We start from the raw sequence: 14,265 nt of genomic DNA, 5'->3' as shown, positions 1-14,265 counted from the left end.
AATGTAAGGTTATACACATGGGAAGAGGGAATCAATATCACCATTACACACTGAACGGGAAACCACTGGGTAAATCTGACAGGGAGAAGGACTTGGGGATCCTAGTTAATGATAAACTTACCTGGAGCAGCCAGTGCCAGGCAGCAGCTGCCAAGGCAAACAGGATCATGGGGTGCATTAAAAGAGGTCTGGATACACATGATGAGAGCATTATACTGCCTCTGTACAAATCCCTAGTTAGACCGCACATGGAGTACTGTGTCCAGTTTTGGGCACCGGTGCTCAGGAAGGATATAATGGAACTAGAGAAAGTACAAAGGAGGGCAACAAAATTAATAAAGGGGATGGGAGAACTACAATACCCAGATAGATTAGCGAAATTAGGATTATTTAGTCTAGAAAAAAGACGACTGAGGGGCGATCTAATAACCATGTATAAGTATATAAGGGGACAATACAAATATCTCGCTGAGGATCTGTTTATACCAAGGAAGGTGACGGGCACAAGGGGGCATTCTTTGCGTCTGGAGGAGAGAAGGTTTTTCCACCAACATAGAAGAGGATTCTTTACTGTTAGGGCAGTGAGAATCTGGAATTGCTTGCCTGAGGAGGTGGTGATGGCGAACTCAGTCGAGGGGTTCAAGAGAGGCCTGGATGTCTTCCTGGAGCAGAACAATATTGTATCATACAATTATTAGGTTCTGTAGAAGGACGTAGATCTGGGTATTTATTATGATGGAATATAGGCTGAACTGGATGGACAAATGTCTTTTTTCGGCCTTACTAACTATGTTACTATGTTACTATGTTTTGCTCTGATATTAAGTGTTATGCTTAATGTTCTTCTGCTCTTTGTTCTGCAGCCTCTTGTTCTTCTGCTTCTCGGTCTTCCATGTCGTCGTCTACGCCGTCGTCGTCTACGCCGTCGTCGTCTACGCCGTCGTCGTCTACGCCGTCGTCATCGGGGTGGTCTTCCGGGTCGTCGACTTTAGGGTCTAAAACTTGGAAATGTAGCAGAAGGTACAAGAAGGCTGATGAAAATGCCAAGAACCAGCTGATGGAACTGGAACTCGGATGGCTACCCGAAGGTTCAAGAGCCTATGGAACTACCGAGGACCAGCTGACGTTACTGGAACCCGGTTACTAAGCAGGAGGTACCCGTGCTAAAAAGCACTAACAAGGACCGCCTGACGTTGGCGGAACTCGGATACCCAGAAGGAGGCACCTAAGCCAAAGGCTCTGCCCGGAACCAGCTGACGTTACTGGAACCAGGATGGGGAGCAGAAGGTACAAGAGCAAAAGACACTGCCGAGAACCAGTTGACGGTACTGGAACCCGGATGGGTAGCCGAAGGTCCAAGAGCCAATGGAACTACCGAGGACCAGCTGACATTACTGGAACCCGGTTACTAAGCAGGAGGTACCCGTGCTAAAAAGCACTACCAAGGACCACCTGACGTTGGTGGAACTTGGATACCCAGAAGGAGGCACCTAAGCCAAAGGCTCTGCCCGGAACCAGCTGACGGTACTGGAACCAGGATGGGGAGCAGAAGGTACAAGAGCAAAAGACACTGCCGAGAACCAGCTGACGGTGCTGGAACCAGGATGTGGACCAGAAGGTCCACAGGAGAGGAGAGAACAGCTAGGCCGCGAGGCAGCCGCAGTTACCGAACCCCAACAGTCCTACAGGGGGAGCTTGGCCTACTGGCACTACAGAACCAGCCTTGACTACCAATTCACGCAGCCCACATAGGAAGCTCCTAAACTGGAGGCACCCTGGAGTTGGCTAACTCGACCGCAACACGACGGGGCAACGCATAGGTGTCTCAGTGAGTTTGACAGTACCCGGAAACAGCTGACGGTGCTGGAACCAGGCTGGGCACGAGAGAGTACCCGTGACAAAAACACTGGCGAGAACCAGCTGGCGGTGCTGGAACCCGGATGCGTGGCTCCAGTGTGCAAGAGCCAATGGCACGACCGAGGACCAGCTGACGGTGCTGGAACCCGGTTACTAAGCTGTAGGTGCCCGCGCTTAAAAGCACTACCAAGGACCGCCTGGCGTTGGCGGAACTCGGATACCCAGGAGGAGGCACCTAAGCCAAAGGCTCGGCCCGGAACCAGCTGACGGTGCTGGAACCAGGTGGTGGACCACAAGGTCCACAGGAGAGGGGAGAACAGCTAGGCCGCGAGGCAGCCGCAGTTACCGAACCCCAACAGTCCTACAGGGGGAGCTTGGCCTACTGGCACTACAGAACCAGCCTTGACTACCAATTCATGCAGCCCACATAGGAAGCTCCTAAACTGGAGGCACCCTGGAGTTGGCTAACTCGACCGCAACACGACGGGGCAACGCATAGGTGTCTCAGTGAGTTTGACAGTACCCGGAAACAGCTGACGGTGCTGGAACCAGGCTGGGCACGAGGGAGTACCCGTGACAAAAACACTGGCGAGAACCAGCTGGCGGAGCTGGAACCCGGATGCGTTGCCTATTAAAGATTGTCTTCCTAGAGCCCCAACTAGCGGTGTTGGAGCTAAGGGTAAGCAGGGGGAGCAGAGTGTAGGCCGAAGCCTGCACTGGAGGCAGCTTTGTGTCTGCGTTGCGTTTGCAGGACACTTTGCCGACTACACAGTGGGGGAACAGCTGGCGTTGCTGAAACCCACTGACACAATGGCGGGTGTTTTTTCTCTGTGCAGCTAGCACTTCCGGGCAAAAACTAGCGGTGTTAGAGCCCAGGGGCAGCAGGAGGAGGAGAGGAGCAGAGTGTAGGCCGAAGCCCAGTTGAACCAATTTCAAAGGAAACCTTTAACCCCCCCTCAGGTGTTACAAAGTACAAGAGACACACCTTCTGCAGTATTAATGCTGCACAAGTCAAAGGTTGCCCTATTAATTTGTCTACTTGCACACGCTGAATGAAAGACGTACACAATTTAGCCCATTCTACAGTCAAACTGTAGTGGATGCGTGACTTGTCTTTTTAAGGAGACGCAGCACAGGTGTCCCAAATAACGCCTTGGTGCTTGGCGCAGCTTCCTGAGCGTTATTTGCTGTACAGGAGTCTGCGCTCTTGTGTTATCCCTTGTCAATGCCCTGTTAGCGCTGCCCGTCTTATGACCTCATTTCATGTTGGCCGGTGCAGTTAACGATGGCCATTAATCCCAGACCCACAGTGCCTTTTCATAAAGTCACACTGCGGTGCTCGAATTCGTGGCCTTGAGCAGTAAATATTTTCGCCGCTCACACACGTCCTTACACCTGCTTCAGACTGGGCGGCCTCTGCTGGATCCCTTCTCGCATGCCGCGGCCATGAGGCTGCACAGTCTGAAGAAGGCGGAAGGAGATGAGTGACGACAGGCGAACATATGCACTGCTCGTGCCCATAAACCACACCCTCGCTGACAAAATAAATAAGAAACCGAGGGGTGTTGTTTCGAGCAGGGCGGACGCACAGGCGCAGCCAGCTAACCAATGATGTCAAAAGACGCGAAGCGCTACCAAAGGGGGGTGCTGCATATCATTAGAAAGGAAAGTCACACCTCAGGGAGAGTGGAATGGTCTCAATGAGACACATTTTGTACGTGTTGAGTTCCACGTGGGCAAGTAGAAAAAGTCAGCCACCTTGTACAAATGCAGCAGTACTGCTGTACAAGGTGGCTGTTATACATAGAAACACCTGGGGGTGGGGGGCAGGCTCCCTTCAATTTCAGTTCATGTGCCTGCGTGGCGTTTGCAGGTCACGTTGCCGGCTACACAGCAGGGGAACAGCTGGCGGTGCTGAACCCCACTGACACATTGGCTGGTGTTTTTCTCTGTGCAGCTAGCACTTCCAGGCAAAAACTAGCGGTGTTAGAGCCCAGGGTCAGCAGGAGGAGGAGAGGAGCAGAGTGTAGGCCGAGGCCTGCACTGGTGGCAGCTTTTGGTCTGTTGTGCCAGCGTGGCTTGTGCTGGACACGATGCCGGCTACACAGCAGGGGAACAGCTGGCGGTGCTGAACACCACTAACACATTGGCTGGTGTTTTTCTCTGTGCAGCTCGCATTTCCGGGCAAAAACTAGCGGTGTTAGAGCCCAGGGTCAGCAGGAGGAGGCGTAGAGGAGCAGAGTGTAGGCCGAAGCCTGCACTGGTGGCAGCTTTTGGTCTGTTGTGCCAGCGTGGCTTGTGCTGGACACGATGCCGGCTACACAGCAGGGGAACAGCTGGCGGTGCTGAACCCCACTGACACAATGGTGGGTGTTTTTCTCTGTGCAGCCAGCACTTCCGGGCCCCAACTGGCGTAGTTAGAGCCCAGGGTCTGCAGGAGGAGCAGAGTGTAGGCGGAAGCCTACTTGAACCAATTTCAAAGGTAACCTTTAACCCACCCTCAGGTGTTACAATGTTGAAGAGCCACACCTTGTGCAGCAGTAAAGCTCCACAAGTTAAAGGTTGCTCTTTAAGTTTTGCTCATTGCACACGCAGAATGAAAGACGTACACAATTTAGCCCATTGAACAGTAGTTCAGTTCTGTATTGGAGGCGTGACTTGTCTTTTTAAGGAGACGCAGCACAGGTGCACATAAATAACGCCTTGGTGCTGGGCGCAGCCTCCTGAGCGTTGTTATTTGCTGTACAGGAGTCTGCGCTATTGTGATCCCTTGGCCATGCGCTGTGAGCGCTGCCTGTCTTCTCACCTCATTTCATGTTGGCCGGTGCGGTTAGCAATGGCCATGAATCCCAGACCCGCAGTGTGTTTTCAAAAACCACACTGCGTGGCTGGGATTCGTGCCCTTGTGCAGTAAATATGTTTGCCGCTCACACATGTCCTTACACCTGCTTCAGACTGGGCGGCCTCAGCTGATCCCTTATCGCCTACCACGGCCATGAGGCCGCACAGTCTGAAGAAGGCGGAAGGAGATGAGTTAAGACAGGCGAACATATGCACTGCACATGCCCATCAATCACACCCTCGCAGCCAAAATATATGAGACAACGAGGGGGTTGTGTCGGGCAGGGCGGACGCACAGGCACAGGCAGCCAACCAATGATGTCAGAAGACGGGCAGCGCTACCAAGGGTGGTGCTGCGTACCATTAGAAAGGAAAGTCACACCTCAGGGACAGTGGAATGGTCTCAATGAGACACATTTTTTACGTGTTGAGTTCCACGTTGGCAAGGAGAAAAAGTCAGCCACCTTGTACAAATGCAGCATTACTGCTGTACAAGGTAGCTTTTATACATAGAAACACCTTGGGGTGGGTGGCAGGGTCCCTTTAATTTCAGTTCATGTGCCTGCGTGGCGTTTGCAGGTCACGTTGCCGGCTACACAGCAGGGGAACAGCTGGCGGTGCTGAACCCCACTAACACATTGGCTGGTGTTTTTCTCTGTGCAGCTAGCACTTCCGGGCAAAAACTAGCGGTGTTTGAGCCCAGGGGCAGCAGGAGGAGGAGAGGAGCAGAGTGTAGGCCGAAGCCTGCACTGGTGGCAGCTTTTGTTCTGTTGTGCCAGCGTGGCTTGTGCTGGACACGTTGCCGACTACACAGCAGGGGAACAGCTGGCGGTGCTGAACCCCACTGACACATCAGCTAGTGTTTTTTCTGTGTAGACAACACTTCCAGGTGGCAACTGACAGTGTTGAAACCCAGGGAATCAAAGAGGAGCAGAGTGTAGGCCGAAGCCTGCAGTGGAGCAAGTTGAAAGGGAACCTTTAACCCCCCCAACCCCCCCTTCACCAGGCATTTGTTGCTGAAAGAGCCATCTTGTACAGCTGTAACACTGCACATGGAAAATAGTGGCTCCTAAAATTATGCTCCTTGCAAACACTGAAGTACACACTCATATAATGTGTCCCCTCACACCGTCAAACCGTCCCGGAAGTGGGACTTTCCTTTGTAATGTGACACAGCACAGCCGTCATTCCAACCCCCTTGGTGCCGTGCGCCACCTCCTCAACGTTGTTTGGTTCTGTCACGGAGCCCGCGCTGTAATGTTATCCCTTGGCCATGCACAGTTAACGGTGCCCGTCTTCTGACATCATTTAGGTGTCAGGCTGGCAGTGCCTGTGCGTCCAAGCTGCCCGAGATCCTACCTCGCAGTGTCATCTAATGTAATCCCACTGCGGGCCAGGGATCCATGGGCATGCGCAGTGCATATCATTGCCTCTCACTCACCTCCTTCCTGCTTCTTCAGACTGTGTGGCGTCACGGCCGTGGCATGCTATTAGGGATCAGCTGACGCCGCCTAGTCTGAAGAAGCGTGAAGAAGGGGAGTGAGAGGCTAGTATATGCACTGCGCATGGCCATGGATACCAGGCCCACTGTGGGATCACATTAGACGACACTGCGAGGTGGGATTTCGGGCAGCGTGGACGCACAGGCGCAGCCAGGACGACAACAAATGATGTCAGAGGACGGGCAGCGCAAACTGTGCATGGCCAAGGGATAACATAACAGCGCAGGGTCCATGACGGAATCAAACAACGCTAAGGAGGCAGCGCACGGTGCCAAGGGGGTAGCAATGACGGCTGTGCTGCGTCACATTACAAAGGAAAGTCCCACCTCCGGGACGGTTGGACGGTGTGAGGGGACACATTACATGAGTGTGTAGTTCAGCGTTTGCAAGGAGCATAATTTCAAGAGCGACCTTTTCCTTGTGCAGTATTAGTGCTGCACAAGGTGGCTATTTCTGTAACAAACGCCTAGGGGGGGGGGAGGGACAGGTCCCCTTACATTTTAGTTGTGCCAGCGTGGCGGTCGCATGACACGTTGCTGGATACACAGCTGGGGATCAGCTGACGTTACTGAACCCCAATAACAGAGGAGCGACTGTTGACTGTGCAGACAGCACTTCCAGGCACCAACTGGCGGTGTTAGAGCCCAGGGACAGCAGGAGGAGCAGATTGGAGGTATTGCCGCACACACAGCTGGGGATCAGCTGACGTTACTGAACCCCAATAACAGAGGAGCGACTGTTGACTGTGCAGACAGCACTTCCAGGCACCAACTGGCGGTGTTAGAGCCCAGGGACAGCAGGAGGAGCAGAGGAACAGAGTGTAGGCCGAAGCCTGATTGGAGCAAGTTGAAAGGGAACCTTTAACCCCCCCCCAAGACGTTTGTAGCTGAAAGAGCCATCTTGTGCAGCACTAAGGATGCAAAAGGAAAAGGTTGCTCTTTTAATTATGCTCCTTGCAAACACAGAAGTAAACACTAAAAATGTGTCCCCTTATACCGTAAAACCGTCCCGGAGGTGGGAATTTCCTTCGTAATGGGACGTAGCACAGCTGTCATTCCTATCCCCTTGGTGCCGTGCGCTGCCTCCTCAGCGTTGTTTTAAGCTGTCACGGAGCCTGCGCTGTTCTGTCCAATTAGCGCTGCCTGTCTTCTGACATAATTTGGTGTCAGGCTGTCAGTGCCTGTGCGTCCACGCTGCTCCAGATCTCACCTCGCAGTGTCGTCTATTGTAATCCCACTGCGGGCCTTGGATCCATGGACATGCACAGTGCATATCCTCGACTCTCACTCCCCTCCTTCCCTCTTCTTCAGACTGCGGCGTCACGGCCGTGGCATGCTATTAGGGATCAGCTGATGGCGCACAGTCTAAAGAAGGCGGAGGGAGATGGGCGAGAGCACGAGGTGAAGATATGCACTGCGCATGCCCATGGATCCCAGGCTCGCAGTGTGATTCAATCAGAAGACACTGCGCGGCGGGTTCTCGGGCAGCGCGGGCACACAGGCGCAGCCATCCTGACACCAAATTATGTCAGAAGACAGGCAGCGCAAACTGGCCATGGCCAAGGGATAACAGAACAGCGCAGGCTCCGTGACAGCTTAAAACAACGCTGAGGAGGCAGCGCATGGCACCAAGGGGGTAGGAATGACGGCTGTGCTGCGTCACATTATGAAGGAAAGTCCCAGCTCCGGGATGGTATAACGGTATCAGTGAACACATTTTATAAGTTTTAAGTTGTGCGTGTGCAAGGAGCTAAAATAAAAGAGCTACCTTTTCCTTGTGCAACATTACTGCTGCACAAGATGGCTCTTTCAGTAACAAACGCCGAGGGGGGGGGGGGGTACAGGTTCCCTTACATTTAGGTTGTTGTGCCAGCGTGGCGGTCGCAGGACACATTGCCGGCTACACAGCTGGGGATCAGCTGACGTTACTGAAACCCAATAACACTGGGTCGTATGTTTTGACTGTGCAGCCTGCACTTCTGAGCCGCAACTGGCGGTGTTGGAGCCCAGGAATAGCAGTTCAGGTGGTAGAAAGATGAACACATCAGGAGACCTGGATGACACCCAATTACTTAATCAGGCAGAGGAGTGGCAAATTCCTGCGAGATCCAGGCCTGGTTCATTTTCAGGAAAGTAAGCCGGTCAACGTTATCGGAGGATAGTCGCATGCGATGGTCTGTTAGTACACCACCTGCAGCACTAAAGACACGTTCCGATAAGACACTAGCCGCAGGGCAAGCCAGCACCTCCAATGCATACTGGCTTAGCTCTGGCCATGTATCCAGCTTAGAGACCCAAAACTTGAACGGGGAAGAGCCGTCTGGGAGTACACTAAGAGGGCAAGCCATGTAGTCTGTCACCATCTGACGGAACCGTTGCCTCCTGCTGACTGGAGCCGCCGGTGATGGTGTAGACATTTGGGGCGGGCACACAAAAGTTTTCCACAGTTGTGCCATACTTGGCTTGCCTTGGGCAGAGGCACTGCTTCTGCTACCTCTTTGTACAGAGCCTCCTCCTCCACTGCCTCGACGCACTGAGCTGCTTTGTAAAGCACTAGCAGCACTCCTCTCAGTTGGACTGGAGAAGATGATGGAATTCACCAGTGTGTCGTGGTACTCCCGCATTTTACGCTCCCGTGTCAACGCCGGGATGAGGTTTTGGATATTGTCACGGTAGCGAGGATCGAGGAGGGCGTACACCCAATAATCAGGCACGTTGAGAATGTGGTCAATGCGGCGGTCGTCTCTCAGGCACTGCAACATGAACTCAACCATGTGCTGCAGACTGCCAACTGGCCCAGAAACGCTGTCCCCTGCTTGAGACATGATCTCTGCCCGCTCTTCATCACCCCACCCTCGCTGTACACACTGACCACTGGACAATGGTGGAACTCCCTCCTCTGGACGTAGCTCTTCCTCGTCCATTGACTCCTCCTCATCCTCCTCACAAAGGGTCCCCTGCCGACCCCTTTGTGAGGAACCACGTGGCGCTGACTGTCCAGAACCTGATGGAAAAGGTGACTCCTCGTCCTCCACCTCTTCCACATCATCCCTTATCCCTTGCAGGGTTTCTTGAAGCAAGCAGATAAGGGGGACAGTCATGCTGACTAGTGCATCATCTGCACTTGCCATCCGCGTGGAATAATCAAAAGGACGCAAAACCTGGCAGACGTCCTTCATAGTGGCCCACTCTGTGGTTGTGAAGTCTGAGCGGCGCTGACTGCGACTTTTTTGCGCCTGATGCAGCTGGTACTCCATTACTGCTTGCTGCCGCTCACACAACCGCTCCAACATATGTAACGTGGAATTCCACCTGGTAGGTAGGTCACATATGATGCGATGTTCAGGAAGGCGAAACAGACGCTGCAGAGCAGCAATGCGGGATCTTGCCAAGCTGGAACGCCGCAAGTGAGCACACTCTAGGCGGGCCTTGTGCAGAAGTGCATCAAGATCCGGATAGTCCCTCAGAAAACTCTGCACAACCAAATTGAGCACATGTGCCAGACATGGGATGTGAGTGAGGTTGCCAAGGCCTAAAGCTGCCACCAGATTTCGGCCATTGTCACACACTACCATGCCTGGCTGGAGATTCGCTGGCACAAACCACACATCGCTCTCCTGCTTTAGGGCATTCCAGAGCTCCTGCGCTGTGTGGCTTCGATTCCCCAAAGAAACTAATTTCAAGACGGCCTGCTGACGTTTGGCCACGGCTGTGCTCATGTCAGTCGTAACAGGTAAACGTTCACGGGTCCATGTGGAGGTGGACTGTGACGGATCCTGCAGCGAGGAATCTGAGGAACTGGTGTAAGAGAAGGAGTCAATGCGTACAGACTGGATTCCTGCAATCCTTGGAGTGGGCAGGACACGTCCTGCGCCACTCGCACGGTCTGTACCCGGCTCAACAACATTAACCCAATGGGCAGTGACGGAAAGGTATCGCCCCTGTCCATGTTGACTGGTCCACGCATCGGTGGTGAGGTGGACCTTGCTACTGACGGCGTTCAGTAGCACATGTTTTATTTGTCCCTCCACATGCTTGTGCAGGGCAGGGACAGCTTGCCTGCTGAAGTAAAAGCGGCTGGGCACCTGGTACTGTGGGACTGCCAATGCCATCAAGTCACGGAAGCTGTCAGTCTCCACCAGCCTGAATGAGAGCATTTCCAGGGACAGAAGTTTGGCAATGCCTGCATTCAGAGCCTGTGCTCGGGGGTGGTTTGCCGAGAATGCCCGCCTTTTCTCCCATGCCTGTACTACCGATGGCTGTAGACTAGGCTGGGAGTGTGAGGATGACTGGGAACGTGGTTCTGTGGGTGGAATTACACTAGGTCTCTGGACAACAGTGCCAGAGGTTCTTCCATGGCGATCCAAGGAGGAAGCCGAACCAGCTGTGCGTGAGCTGGAGGAAGAAGCAACACGAGCTGAAGAGGTGGTAGCTGCCGCTGTTGGTTGGCCTAGGTCTTCAGTGTGTTTTTGGTACTCCACCGCGTGCCTGGTCCGCACATGTTTCCACATATTTGTGGTATTGAGGTTGCTGACACTTTTACCTCTTTTTACTTTCTGATGACACAGCTTGCATTTGACAAAACAAATGTCATCTGCAACTGTGTCAAAAAAGGACCAGGCACTGCAAGTCTTGGGAGCGCCCTTTTTGGCTTTTGAAAGAGACAGGCTCCTAACTGGTGCCAAAGTGGAGGCTACAGGCTCCGCAGTCTTCCCCCTCCCTCTCCCTCTTTGGCCCGTTAGGGGAATCTCTTCCTCTGAGCTGCTCCCACCACCTTCCTGTTCCTCACGCCACGATGGGTCAAGGACCTCATCATCTCCACTACCCTCTGCCACCAACTGCTCCTCCTGGGTAGTCTCGGCAGCACAGTACGCACCAGAAAGCGGCACCTGAGTTTCATCATCAGATGCGTACTGCGCTGTGGTCACCGCAGGCACTGACCCACCCGCCTCTTCAGAGTCAGAGAGACAAAGCTGTTGGGCATCACTGCACACTGCCTCTTCTTCCATTTCTCCAATACTGCTTGGCTGGCCCCCTGTTTCCAAGCCAAGAGATTCAGAGAACAGAAGTAGAGACGGCTCCTGTCCTGGGCTCTCTGACTGCCTGGCCAATTTGGCGGGTGGTGAAGAGACAGATGGCTGCTCTCCAGTGGTCTGTGCCTGAGAGGATGTGGCACTAATTGAAGTCGATGCGTTAGCTGCCATCCATCCGACAACGGCTTCAATCCATCCGATCTCGGCTTTGGGAAAATGGCCGCTGCGATCTCTATCTGCGCACGCGCGGCATCCCGCGGTTATTTTCCTGAAGCCCCGTGCAGCAGAGCACTCCATCTGCGCACGCGCGGCCCCAGGAAGATGGCCGCCCCCACCGATGACAGGGGGTAATAGCGCAGATCGCGCGCTGCTTCTTCACGTGCGCGCAGTGGATTTGTCACTGCGACATGCGCACACCACTACGCCACCAACGGAAAGCTGGGGAAGAAAAGAGCGATGTCACCACGCCCACCTGACCTGACCAGCCTGATTGACAGGCGAAAACGGCGACTTTGGTAATGTATTTCGCAGCATAGGTGGGGAATCAGGGTACACTACATACACTATTGTAACGCACAGCGCAGGCCCTATTTAACAGTATTTATATCTCAATCTGAAAAAACGGGGTGACAGGTTCCCTTTAATCATGGGGTCCAAAGACTAAAAACTTGTGAGCAGCAAACGCCAAAACCCCTTGAGCACGCTTAATCTATTTGCAGTTTCATCCATAACCTCTATTGATACAGACAACCTCTGTGATTTCTTGCAGAATATACCATTTAATTAATCTTCTTGCTCGGTCCATGTTCTCAGATTGAAAGATTGCATTAAAATACAATTACAATCAGGCTGCGCGTGTACATGTCAGAGTAGCTTCTGTTTGTAGAGGTAAAGCATTGGACAGAATGGGAGATTTGTCAGCGCAGAGACCATTAAAGGCCGGATATAGAGCTTTCACGGAAAGATCAGAAATATTGTGCCAGAGGCGGTGGGTGAAGACTAAGAATAAGTGTAGTGTTTTCCTTGATCTTTGCGGGAGGACTCCGGTAAATAATACTTGCCCTTTTCGGGGTGAGGTACAGGTGACGATGACTAAGTAAAGGGTTTTGTCTAAGCCCCTGGCAAATGACTTTCAGAAATCTAATCCACAACCTTAACTGACATTTGTTTTGTAGCCAAACGGACATTTAGTAGCAACACGAGATGAAAAGACCATTTCCGTGGTCCCGATCTTGTATTTGTGATTATATTTTTGCATATATTTTTTTATTATTATTTTATCACCTATGTGATTATTAGTCTTTGGGCTCCATGGCATCTTCTGCTTCTGAAATAATCATTGATAACTGCAATGTTTCCTTATAAGAGCATTTGAAAAAAAAAAAAAAAAAAAGCGAGATCCTATGCAATTTTAGTCCTCCTTGTGGCCCCAAGGATATAGGGTAAGACCTTCTAAACTTTCTATTGCCAGGTATGGATCGTATATTCTTCTTGGAAGCAAGAGAATTATTTGGACTGAAGGTAGTCTAACCTTTTTTTTTTTTTTTTTTTTCGATGCCCTGGTGTCTACCTTATCTATCATCCACAAGCAAGGATGGACCCTTTAAGCACACACAAGGGTGCTCGCTACGGCCTCATTCAGACTTACATTTTTCTTGTACTTGTTCTATCCACGTAACCATTATAGTCTGCCACAGTTCATACGTCCATTGCGTTTGGTGTGCTGCGTGTTTGCAGAAAAAACTAAAGAGCTGGAAAAATGGAGACATGCAGCACACCGATGACATCCGAGTGCTGTCATAGTCTTCTGTTTGAAAAGAGAATCTTCGAAATGTAGGAACTAGGCTCTTCTTTTACCCTGGAAAGGGTGTAGACTGTGTGGCTTTTCTGAATTTTTTTTTTTTTTTCTGGTATATGTAAAAAAAAAAAAAAAAAAATTGGTGGAGTCTACAACTGCAGAGAAGTAAAACCTCAAACTACAACAATGCAAAAAGTGACGTGTTTCAAATCACTTATGATCCTTTTACATAGATATACATGATACAGAACGCGTCACTCTTTTTTTGTACTTGTATCTGTTCTATTTTATGTGGGTTCTTCAATAAGGTCAAACATGATTTTTCTGGAGCCGGATGTTTTTACTCCTCTTCATTAATGCATATAGACAATGTGATCCACGCAGTTGGTGGTGAGTTAGTTGGACTTTCTGTCCTCATTTTTTTTTATGCAGCCACTGCAGGCTTATGCTTTGGAGGGACTATGCCAGAAGTCATTGTGTTTTTTCATTTAATACTGTATCCTATTACCCCGTTGGTTTGTCAGTTTCTCCTATGATCCTCCATGTTATAATGATACAGTAACCATTATCTGTATGTCCCAAGGTAATCTTTTTATTGTCCCACAATGTCTGAGTGCTGTTGACTTTTCTGAAAGCCGGAATATGCAACACATTTCCCACTTGTGCTTTGTGTCTGGTATTCTCCATTTTATTTTTTAAGTCCGTACTTACCATCAGCATGGCATCTTTTTCAATCAAAGGCCCAGAATCATGTATACCAGCCCAACGCTCCTGATTTATTGAGATTCGAACACGTAACCACAGATCATACTCCGATCTGGGCACTGGAGTAACATTTTGTGGCATAAGGAATGCCACTGCTAGACCTGAATTTATGCTAAGTGGGGATTGCCATGCCCCTTTCCCGCCACGGGTCTGCCCACTTTGTCTGAACTGGGAAAAAGAAAACCGTGAGACCACCAAAAGTTGCAAAATTTTAGCGCAGCCTTGTGTTGCGCCAACATTTGCAACTATGCAAAGCTTTTTGCACAAGAATTCTGGCATAAAAGCTTTTTATCAATTTTTATACATTTATAGGTAAAAGGTGTGTGTGTGTGTGTGTGTGTGTGTATGTTTGTTTGTTTTGCTTTATTTTTATCCTTCTATATTATGGCATTTTTTAAAAATTTCTGGCCGTAAAAGACAACAGAAAAGAAGTTTCAGGGAAACGCCACCAGTATTTTCCTAAAGCGCCC

General features: G+C 51.1%; 1 protein-coding gene across 1 annotated transcript in view; it reads left to right on the top strand.

Annotated features, from left to right (window-relative positions):
* LRPAP1 (LDL receptor related protein associated protein 1) overlaps positions 1-14,265 on the top strand; it is a 43,653-nt gene that overhangs the window by 24,481 nt on the left and 4,907 nt on the right. The window lies entirely within an intron of this gene.

This window comes from Ranitomeya imitator, chromosome 1, assembly GCF_032444005.1.
Source record: "Ranitomeya imitator isolate aRanImi1 chromosome 1, aRanImi1.pri, whole genome shotgun sequence".
NCBI lineage: Eukaryota > Metazoa > Chordata > Amphibia > Anura > Dendrobatidae > Ranitomeya > Ranitomeya imitator.
This window is presented reverse-complemented; position numbering and strand designations above follow the sequence as displayed.